Raw genomic sequence first — 12,290 nt, 5'->3', positions numbered from 1 at the left:
TCCGTCTATGATTGTGATATGAAGACCTTTAAACTAAGCGCTTTTATCTAGAATTTTCGCAAATGTTTTTTAGTATGTAACCTGTCACCGGCTGACGCTTAATAACCATTCCATTACCTATTCAGTACCGCTTTATTACGGCTTCTTTACGGTTTTACAACAAAGGTTTTTCTTACCATGGTACATGATTTATTTAATGTTACGTCGCTTCTCTGTAAAATTCTGTTTAGTAACGGATGGACAACCGCTTCATTATAACTTCAGTCCTGGCCTCATAAGTGATTCAAAAATTGATTGATAGTCGTGTAATCGATTTCTTAACCAATGCCCAAACTATATTTCTACGCGTATTTTCTTTACCCCTTAGCCACCAGCCACCATTCCATACCGTTAATTCTGTAGAATTTTCCCATTAATTTTTACCCTTAGCAGTTGCCCATAATTGTGGGTTAATGCTCCTAAGCAGCCAATCTATTCATAACCTATTGAATACTTTTATTATTCCACCTTATTGATTACGTTCACCCTCGTTCTCATTGCAGTTTTTTTAAAGTTTGAGCCACTTGCGAGGGTGAGGTACACCGATTCAGGTCCCGATTCCTGCTGAATTAAAGGTAAGTGGTAAGGTCTGTTCGGACAGCTGTCATTGGCATTTAGATATGAGACTCGACTCCCACTCTCCACCCCCGCCCTCATTGAGGGGCAACACAAATCCCCCTACCATTCGGGTAGACGGACTCCCTGTAGAGGCCTCCTCGATTAAGCGAGTCGAGGCGAGACGCCTCCTCCCTTTCATGGCTGTGTGTGTCCTTTCTTCACGTTCACGTTTCCAGTCAACTGATTATAATAACACGATTTATCAAATGCACGTAAATTACAATAAATTAAACACGAAATTAATATTAATGACAAAGACAGGCGCATACACACACACACACACACACTCGCACATACACACAAATAGAGAGAGAGAGAGCGGGAGAGGCACATCCATGGATGGGAGACACATCTCCTCCCTTTCTATGACCTCTCTCGGTCTCTCTTTCTGTGTGACCTGCAGAGAGACAATTGCCAAATTAAGTGCATGCCACACACGCCCATTCTTGCCCCATTCATGCCCCATTCTTCCCCCATTCTGAAGTGCCCCTTGAGCCTCTCATCCAATTGCCATCTTAAATATGAAAATCGTTCTTTTGATTACAAATTTGCTTATTTGCATTGCATTTTCGGAGACCCGCAGTTAATAAGCTTCGGACATAATAGTCTCCACAAACACACACGAGCACATATACACAGATGCAGATACACAGACACAGATACACAGATACAGATACTTCACAGAGTAAGCCAACAAATGACCAAGCGATTGATCAGGGCCGGCAGGTAGTACATTGGGGGGAGGGTGTGGCGTGAGGAGGGCGGAAACAGCCAGCAACAGCAGCAAACGGTTTATGGCCCTCAAGCGATGACCAGAGATGTCCACACACATACACTAGCATTTCTGTCTGTGAGTTTCTGTGATAATTTCGTGATTGCCAGTACAAAAATTTAACTAAGAGAATGACTCGTTGATTCGCCGTAGAAATGTTTCCCTAAGCGAAAGGATGCAATGAACTGAACAGAGGAACATTTTCCACAAGAGATACGGATAAGGGATTTTGCCAGATGGAATATATTGTATATTCAATATATTAAAGAAGATTTCAGAATTTCGAATGCCTTCAGAAATTAAACCGTTTCAGTATCAATATTTCATAAATATTTAGAGCTGTTTCATAACCGTTTCAGTACCAGGAATTCATACATTTTGAGTTTATATCAATTTCAAAGAAATTTCATAACCGGTTCATAACCGTTTCATGGATGTAAACTGTTTCATAATAGGTTCATAACCGTTTCATAGCTTGTGTGTGCCTACACATATTTTTAGATTTATTTTACTATATCTTTTGCTTTCCTTGAAGTAATTTCGAGGCCGTGACCCACTTTAAGTCACAGTTTTCCCCCGAATATTTCCTGCAGCTATTCTTTAGTCACTGTTTTCATTAGCAGTGTTGTGCCACCGACAATTGTGGCGCCTCATCCCTAATTGTGATTGTTGCAAGGACTTGCAGAATTTTGCATATTTGATGAGCCTTACCGGCAATGAGGCAGCAGGCGGATGGCGGCTGGCGGCAGCAGGCAGGCCTCTTGCCTCTCTATGTGTGTTTGTGTTTGTCCAGGGTCTCAGGGTGCTGCTATCCTGGACTCCTCGTCGTCGTACCTGGCTTGTTGAGTTGCAATTTGGCTAACAAATTATGCAAGAGGCAGCAACAGCAACAGAGCGAAACAGGAAGAGGGAGAGGGGAGATCTGTGCACTACTGACCCAACGAGGCGCCAGACCCACAGAGATAACCCACGCCAGGACGTGGACGTGGCACGGGCCGGCGCGTTGACTTTACGGCCCTGTTAAATAATTGTAATTTATGGCATTTTACACAAATAAATATATGGAAATCAATAAATTTTCCACACACACACTGACACACGCACACACGGGGGAAATCTGCTGCTGCTGCTGCGAGGCTTTTGGTTTTCGGTTTTTGGACTTTTGGTGCATTGCAAATTGCTTTGACTCTAGCTCCTGCCACTGCCACTGCCACACACTTCCCTTTCCCAATCATTGTCCCCTGCCCCTGTCCCTTTTTCTGTATTGATGTTTATTGCTATTTTTGGGCTTTAACAATTATTTTATGTTGTCACAATTTAAAAACGATAAAAGAGTGTGGTTTAAGGTGGCGGGGGCCAGAGGAGAACCTTTCAATTCCAGACTGCATTCAAAATTAATTTCCATACGCTTTTCATTTTGTCCATCATTGCATTTTGACTTTTTCCCCCTCAAAATATTTATATTTATATTTATTCACATGTTTTTTTGCATACACTCAACCCCCCTTGTAGTAGGCTATGGGAGAGGAGAGGAGCTTTCATGGTGTCCGTATTTTGCATTTCAATTGCGGTTTTTTCGGTGGCCAACAGACGGGCAGACAGACAGACTGAAAGAAAGACACACCATAGCAGACCGGACAGACGGGACACACTGCCATATAAAAGACTATAATAACTCTGTCAATTGTGAGAGATTTCATGTGGAACGGATTGGAGGACGTGGATGGATCTCTCTCTGGTTTACACTTCAAAGGTTATTCGAATCAGCGATTCGATTGTGTAACGTAGCACAGCGTAAGCGTTGGGCTATTAGCGTTTGTTTTCCTTAAAGTTATGAAACTTTAATTGAAGCAAACTCTAAAGAGACGAGGACCAGCAAATAAAGGAAATCATCTTTATAGGATTTATTTCTCATACATTTTCCATTTTCAAACGATACAAAAAAATTCTCTGAAGAACGAAATGAAATTCGATTGGAAGGGAAATTAAAACTAAATTTCGATTTGATCATTTTTGTCAAAAGCTTTCAATTTGTTCGATTCTGAAAAATGGATTCGTCGATACTGATAGAATTTCCATTTGCAAAATGTATGCCATGGGATCCTCCTCCACCCTTCACCCTCTCCCTGCTCTATTTATTTCCAAAAACTAATTTTGTAAATTTCCCTCTCGTTGAATTTTAATTCGATTTCCCTTTGCATATGGAAAATAGAGTGAGGAATTACCAAAAAAAAATATATATACATATAAAGTATTCCATAAATACTGCTCCCTGCCCTTTGGAATATAAACATTTTTATGTTGTGTTATGTTTTGGCTTTTCTCGTTGCGTTGCTTTTCATTTCGTTTCCTTTTTTTTATTTATTCGTATATTTTCGAAAAATCGAAATTAATTAAATTGTGTCAAAGTTATTAAATTTTATTGTCAGTTTGTGCCATAAATAAAACGGAATGAATGTCGTGCGACATAGGGGGCTCGGGCTCGGGCTGTCTCCTCCTCTCTAAGCCTATAAGCAGACATCAAACAGCACACACGACAACAGCAAAAACAGCAACAACAACAAGAACAAAACCAACAATAACTCTTTCTTTCAATTAGAATTTATAGAAATTTATTGAAATTTATGATTGTTTATTTGTAATAATCGTTCAGCTATTTCTGCTCTGTTCTCCGCCGACCGTTGTTTGTCGGATTATATGTAGGTACTACGTGTATAAATATGGGCTTGTTTCCCTTCCCCTTGCCCCTTGCCATCATTTATATTTTTCTCATCGTTGGCTCGGCTCGGCTCAGTTCGGTTCGGGTTCACGTTGTGCCGCTGCCGCTGCCGCTGCCGCCGCCGCCTGGTGTGAAAAGTAATTATGAAAGGCTTTATGACAGGCCGGTCAACTTCATTCAACGTCCATTAATTTGGCCACACTTAACTGCTTTTTTTTTATTTTGAATTTTACCTCCGCCACATGCCGCATGCCACACGCCAGAGGTTGTTTGGGGAGTTCCATTTTGAGAGGTGTACTTACGAATACTGTTCTGATTCGTTTTCTAGCATTTTACATAGCGTTGAGTTTTCTATTGAATTCTAGAAAATCGTCAGAATAAGCAGAGAACACACAATATTGTTGTAACAATTCTGTTTCGTTATTGAGAGGCCGAACGTCAGCCGTAGGCTCCTGATCCTACGGCGGCAGACTACCCTCTCACGGAGTGGCTTACCCACGAGGGACTGGCTCATGGTTGAACTCAATTTTCTCGTTAAAAAGTCATCTTAGTCTGTGGCCAATGGCCACACATTGAATACACAGAAATTCCTCCGTCACATAGTAGATGTGGCCCCCCAACACTCAATTGGCCCAGAATCCACGGAGCAGCAGAGCGGAATGCGGGGAAGGATAGGGAGTCGCCTTCAGACCTGGCATCAAATTGAAGTCCTGGACAACAGGAACAAAAGATGAAGTCGCCGCCCAAAAGATGAACACAAGACCTTTGTTTTCAAGCTTCCGTATGCCACAAACAGCCATACACACGACATGTATTTTGTTTTTGCATTCTGGGGATTTCTCTTTTGCAAATTTCGCTTGTGCGTCGAGCTGGCAGGCGGGGATTGTCGAAGAGTAAATCTGGGAGTAAGTCTCTTGATCCTGAACTCTTGATTGCAATTCCCTTGAGAAATGTGTTTCTCTCTCTGCCTCTCTCGCTCTTGTTAGTCTTGTGCTTGTTGCACTCTCTCTTTCTCCGCGCCTCTTTCACCGCAGCGTTATTTTCGGTGTTTTGTGTTGTCTCAGCTGGACATCGTGTTTTTTGGTGGGGAGCAAAAGCAAAAACCAGATAGAGGAAAGGGGGGAAAATATTGGGGTAACGGTGTGGCATGGCGCGGCGCGGCGTGGCGCGACGTGTAGCCAGGGCGCGTCCCGTCGTCGTACCCCGGCATTCCAATGCCGTCCGGTCACGTATGATGACCCAAAAAATGTGTGCAAGACCCCCACCAGATCCCTCTCACTCGTAACATCACTCCTACCTCTAAGTTTTGCCTTTTCCCTTCGTTCTCCCTCCCTCTCTCCTTGGACTACCTTGAGACTGGCTGTCTGCCTGTCTGTCTTCTCCTTTGCGTTTATGCGTTTTGTTTTGTGTATGTTTTTAATAAAATTTATTACACTCTCACATGACAAACATTCCCCCCATCTTCTACTGGCTCTTACTCTGTCTCTCCCTCTCTCTCTCTCTCTCTCTCTCTCTCTCACTCGTTCTCTCCCTCATATTTGTCTAATAGAAAAATTATGGCCCGCAAGCAAACAAACAGAGCCCAAAGGTACAGCCGGGGGGGGGAGTTATATGGCGTTAATTTTTATTATGCATCGTCCACTCGGACGTACTGCTCTTCCCACTGTCTCTCTTTCTCTCTCTCGTTCTCGTTCTCCGTCTAACTCTGTCTCTTTCTTTGGCCTATAATTATAACATAAAAACTTTTATTGAAATTTCTGAGGCATTTTCATTACGCTTCCATCCCGGAAAAGGCAGAGGGGTCAAGAGTGTTGGCTTGCAGGAAAGAGCCACAAATGAAATAAAAGTAATAAACATTTATTTTATTAATTTATCATTGCACAAACACACACACACACACACGGAGCTGCAGGGGCAGGGGCAGCAGATGGGGCAGTCCAAACGAGGCTCCGGATTGAAGTGATGTCATTAAAAATGCATACAGCAATCAGGCTAATTTAATTTACCGTAAATTCTATGACCAAAAACGCCCACACGCCCACGAACCACATAAAAAATAAACCAAAAACAAACTAAAAATTGACACCGAAAATTTCCAACTCAAACAATAATAACAAAAGCATTTCAAACAAACAACAAAACCAGCAACAAAACAAAAACCCAAAACCCAAATTGACAAAAGCAACGAATATCACAAATATAATACATACATATATCATGCGAATGCGGTGGCCTTTTTGGCTCGCAACTGGTGATACCCTAGAAGAGCTATCGTTAATAACGGGAGAATCATTCCCCTATGTTAATGGCACTCATACGAATGGAAGTTTGTAGCTTCTGGTGCTCGGAATACTAGGAGATACACATGTCGTTATTAGATCAGAAATTTAATGCTTGATTGTTCCCACAGGTGAATGGCACTCAGTAGAATGGAATGACACAGGACAAAAAACTTCCTTCATGAGTAAACGATGAAGAACAGTATTTTTGCAATAAAATTCAAATTTTAGAAATATTACAACAAATTTCTTATTTCATTATTTGTATTGTGACTTTTTGCTGATACCCAAATACGCGTCTCCTGTGCGGGGTATCCAGAATGGATAAACTCAGCAAAAAGCAGCGAATAGCCCAACGACAGTTTCAACGACAGCTACAGAAAGCAATAATAATTTCACTGTCAATTTCAACAAATGGCAAATGGGTAAAAATACACAAATTGTGTGTTTTACCAGAGGTGGGAGAGAATGGGAATGAAAATTATTTTCATACATTTTTCATTTGGCTCATTTCTTGTTTTTTTTTCCGCTTTTCAAACTAATTAAACAGAATAATACTATGAGGGGGGGAAACATACAAAACACAAAGGAAAATCAGGGAAATCATGAACCCGGAAAGAGAGAGGGACAGACAAACAAAATACAGGGATATATCGATTTAAAAGCCAGAAAAAGGTCTCCGAATTATTGAAAATCAGCTTCAGTGAGCCCAAGAAATTGTATTTGTTTTCTTAAGACACAAAATTATGGAAATTAAAGGATTAATGAAAGGATTTTGCATTTGTTGGAATTCAAAATTGAAATTGCAGCTTAAAGTGTGATTTGATTTAATTGAAGAAAATAAATTAATCAATAGGAATTATTTTGTATGAAATAAATGTGGAAAATAATAAAAAATATATTTAGAAGGAATATTTGCATCGATATAAGCTATTTATTTTTTTAAAGGAAAATAAAAAGAAAAACCAAGAGGATAATCTTTAAATAAACGATCAAACAAAATAACCAAAATCTTAAGTAAATCTTGTGTGCATAGCTAAATATAAAAAGTTAAGAAGAAAATGGAAAAAAAGGCATAAGTGAACGCAATTTTATTTTGTTACTGCTATTTCTTAATTCAAAAAGGAACACTAAGGATAATCAGAAAAAGAAAAAATTACCATAAATGAACGTTCAATTTCGGGTTTGTATTTTTCTCAATATGTATAAAAATACATAAGAAGAGATCCCATAAATGACAGGCCTCATTTTTGTATTTTTATTTATTTCTTTTGTTTAATGACTCTCATTGCTCATGTGAATTACATTCAAGCCAAGGCAATGAACGAAGCCATAAACATTTCCCTCGGCGTGTTTAGTGCTAAGACTCCTTTAAGATACATTTCTCCTGCCACTTTTATATCTAAAAAATACTTTAAATTAATCCAAATTGACATACAAAATGTTAACAAATACTGGCACTTAAAGCCAATTATTCAGCACCCAAAATGAAAACTGACACTTAAAGTGAACAATAAATGGATTTGTGAAGGATTGTTCCTTGAAACAAATTAATTTCGTTATCCATTGCCTTTTAGTGTTCCTGGTGTGATGGGTGGGGAATGGTGGGGAATGGTTGATTGGCAATTGCGATTGGAAATCGCCTTGAAGGGTATTTAGGATCACATTAGTTTTGCCACTTTAGCCATCCTGTGTTTACGCCACTCTGCCGCTGCAACTGCCACTGCCACTGCCAGTGCCACTGCCACTCTTGCCACTTGCACTTGCCACACTCTGTCTCTGTATCTCTGTCTCTCTCTTGCTAAAATGCATCTTGTGTTGCTCCATCAAATGGCCACGCCAAAGGGGCATTAGCCAATGGGCCCCTCTTTATGCCAAAGAGCTGCACTCAACTCCATTCTCGTTGCGCTGTCAGAGCCGTTAAGTTTTTTAATGAAATATCGCCAGGGCGTTATTTGTTTAATGCGCTGCTGCTGCATCATCAAAAGCCCTGAGAGTGGAAGCGTGTGGCAGCCGAGCAAATGGCTTTTCCTCTCTTTCTCGCCTTCTTTTCTTTGGTCTGCTTTTCCCGATGCGGTCCGCCCATGTGGCAGGTGCCACACAACAAAGCTTTCAATCGCATTGAAATAAAACGCTGAAAGCGAAACCGCCAACCCATTGGGAGCACAAAGAGAGAGAGAGAGAGTGAGCAAGAGAGCTCCGACACAGACACCGGAGGGGCAGAAACCGTTAATAAATTACCAAACAGAGCAGAGATTATTATTATTATTATATGTGTATGCTCTCGGGGAATGCGTGGCATGAAAAATTATGCGCCCATCGAGAGCCTCAGCACCAGCACCAGCCTCAGCCCCAGTCCCAGTCCCCAACTCATGTGTCACGATAGAAAACAATTCAATTTTTTTCCTCCTCTCTCTCCCCTTTGTTGGTGTTAGGTTCTCTCAGGTATTTTACATTGTGGGAATTCGTTTCGGATTCAGTTTCGTACCGCTCCGCTCCTTCACAAGTCTTTTTTTAAGAGACTCTGAGCGCGGAAACAATAATTAAAAATCTCAGTTTTCATAGCCGCCACAAGCCGCCGCCAAATGTCAGTCGATCGCTGGACATTTACGATTCAAATGGTGCGTGTGGATGCACTGAGCGAAAAAAAACTGAATGCTTATAGGAATATATTTAATTAATATAATTTAATTTATTTCTGAAATAAATATCATTCATTTAAAGATTCCAAATATTATATTTGTTTATTTTTGTTTAAAAATGTTAAAACATTTTTATGGCAGCAAAAACCTATTTAATGCTTCATTGAATAGTAAAAGATCTCCGGAGACTCTAAAGCATCATCCATATATATCTGTATATCTGTATTATCTGTTAAATGCATTTATGAGGAGTTATTTCTAAAGACGAGTAGGAAAATTCTATATAAGAATTAAATGCTATCAAAAGTATATTTCATTAAATTATATTAATTTGTATTACCTCGAAAAACACGTAAAGAAGTGCATAAATTGAAAGCTGTGAGGATTCTCACGTTTCCATGAGGTTCTCCCAACATTTATTTGCATTGATTTAAATATTTTATTTTTTATGCATGCCAAAAAAGTAATTGAATTGTTTTTATAGTCCATTTTCGCACACTTATGTGTTACCCATTTTAGTTATTTTCTCTCAGTGCATATTTTGATCTGAAAATGCAGCTGTGGCCCTCTCTGGCTCTCTGACTGGCAGCTTAAAAACGCTTAAAGTCCGTCGTTTCATTGAATTGAATGTTGAAATGAAATTATAAGACAGCGGCGGGCATAAGGAGACATGGGGCATGCCACCACCAGGAACACTTGACAGGGCCCTCGCCCTCACCCTCACCCTCCCGCTCTTTGCGAACGCATTTTTCATCTTTAACTGATTTTCCCTCCCTCTCTGCGTCCCTGCTGCTTTTTTTTTCTTTCCTGTCTGAAGTGATTTCAAAATGATTATTTTTTGACACATGGGGCAACACCTGCGCTGCGCCTTGTGCTGTGTGCTGCATGGCATTTGCAGCTGCCCGCCCCATAAGAGCAAATGCATTTCGTTACCCTGGGATCCCACCGATCTGCCTCTTTTGTGTGTGTGTGTGTGTGCTTCGTGTGTTTCTGTTTCGTGTTTCACCCCCCTGTCCCGTGCCTCTCTCGTTGTTTGCGTATAATTATATAATTTGACTGCTGCAATTATGTTGTTCTCCGTTAATTGAAATGTAAACGTCATCATTATGATAAGACGACGTCGACGTTGGGGTCACCATTCCACCACTCCACCAGAGAGGGGGGCAAAAAAAAAAGAGAAAAGAAAAGAAACGAAACGAAGTCAGGCTGGCAGGCAGGCATTCCGGGGGCATGGGGCATGCTCTTATTGTTGTTGTCGCATTGCGTGCATCTGGCAGCAGAAAAGAGGCATACAGCAGTGGCAGGCAGCAAGCAGCAAGCAAGGCATACAGCAGGCAGTCAGCAAGAGCAACACAGAACGTGTCAATTCTATTTTTGATGGCTTCACACGCTCCAACAAACGTTTGGATGCCGCCGCCGCCTCCGTCGCCGCCACCACCCCAGACACGGCGACTATTAGCGCCTGATTCTTGCGCTTAAGCCTCAAGACTCTTTTACTATTTATGGATGGCAGGAGTGCATGTGTGTGTGGCACACACACAGTAAAGAGATATTAAATTCACCATTAAATATTGTCGAGAAATTGATGCCAAAGATGCAAAATGGAAATATGCTCAGCTACTCCGTGACCGAAGAGTGTCCAGCCTTGCCACGGATGTGGCATCAAAAAGTATGGTAAATACATTCGGCAGATAGTTGCCCTACTGTTCGTAGTTTATGTGCATTTAGGGCTGACAGCTTCGCTTGGGAGTGGACTTTTCAAGAGTTGCCAGCTCTGTTTTAAACGCCATAAGGCTTGTGGCAAGCGAACTTTTGTTCGTTTCATTCCAAACAAATGAAATGAAAGTGTCCTTTCATTTATGGGAACTTATGTGCAGCCAATCAACATCATTCGGATATTTCCCCCAGGTGGAACAGTGGCATTAGAAACAGCATTGCCCTTCTCTATGCATAAACTTATTTAGGTAAAAGGGTCGTTGGCAATTCCGTTACTCCTTCTGCCTTTTATCCGATGTCATTTCCGATGCGATATCTTTAGGCCTCTCCTCCCACTCTATCCCCTCTCTCCCCCTATCTCTCCCTTTCTTGTTATTTCCTGTGTCTCTGTGGAGCGTGCATGGGCAAAATGTAAATGTAAGAAAATAACTCAAATATCGATAATACCCATGAAAGAGAGCTCCCTGCTCCAGCTCCCTGCTTCTGTTCCTACTCTTCCTCTTTCACACAGGCGAACACCTTTGGCCGCACATTAAGGCCGCACTTTTCCCAAACAGAGTTGCAATCTAATTCTACTGAAACGGGAGTAGAGCGATGACAACTCTGGTCGGTTGGTCAATGGAGGAGGAGTCAAGATGGGAGGATTCTGTGTCTGGCTTTCTGTCTGGCTGTCCAGTTTGTTGCATTTGCCTTCGGTATTAAGTTGGCAATTGCATTCATGTGACAGCCACATATGAGAAGAAGGAGGAATGCATTCCATTCCATACCATTCCATACCCCATGCAGAGCAGCATCCTTCCTGGTCTTCCGGGCCGCCGCCTGATGTCTGCGTACGTGACATTTGGCGGCGCCACCGGGAAGCACGTAAAATGAAAATACTCTGTAAATCTGTACGCCGTTTCGTTTGGCTTCTTGTGTGTGTGTGTGTGTGTGTGTGAGCGCGCTGTTTCTTTTGCTCTGTTTTCTTTTCCTTGCCTTTTTCTTTAGTTTTTCCCTGCAGTTTTCCTTGGGTGGCGGCGGTGTCCATCGCTGCTGCTCCTTTTATTTTATTTTTTTTGCGTCTTTGGTCTGCCGACTGCTTGCCTGTCTGCCTGCCTGCCTGCCGTCTACTGCTTGCTTTGGGGGTTTTGGTTTTTTTTTTTTTTTGTACTCTTTGGTTCTTCCATTTTCCCCCTCTGGTGCTTTGGGTGGCTCTACGGTGATTTTCTTCGTTGTATTTGCTCGTTGTTTACAACAGCGTCGCCGACCAAGCGAAAAAGTGTTTGTTGCCGCAGCGGCAACGGCAGCGGCAACGGCAGCGGCAACGGCGGACACACCAAAAAGGAGCAGAGAAAGTCCTGCCATAAATTTTGCTTATCTAAACGGAAAAATACAATTTGTAATTGAAAATATTTGTGCACACACTCGCACGGAAAGTTGCTTTTAAGTTTTTACTACGCTGCTGCTGCTGCTGCGGCTGCCAGTGCAGTGCCTTTTCCAAGTAGTTTTTCTCCTTTTCTTTACGC

The 12,290-nt window shown here is 41.6% G+C and overlaps 1 protein-coding gene across 1 annotated transcript in view; it reads left to right on the top strand.

The window, feature by feature from the left end:
• LOC111068738 (homeotic protein female sterile) overlaps positions 1 to 12,290 on the top strand; it is a 114,826-nt gene that overhangs the window by 64,067 nt on the left and 38,469 nt on the right. The window contains exon 3 of the mRNA XM_022358426.2: positions 543 to 614. The gene's annotated coding sequence lies outside the window, so the exon portion shown is untranslated. The remainder of the gene's footprint in view (positions 1 to 542; positions 615 to 12,290) is intronic.

This window comes from Drosophila obscura, unplaced genomic scaffold (assembly GCF_018151105.1).
Source record: "Drosophila obscura isolate BZ-5 IFL unplaced genomic scaffold, ASM1815110v1 contig_73, whole genome shotgun sequence".
NCBI lineage: Eukaryota > Metazoa > Arthropoda > Insecta > Diptera > Drosophilidae > Drosophila > Drosophila obscura.
Note: the sequence above shows the minus strand (reverse complement) of the source record. Positions and strands in the feature narration are given on the sequence as shown.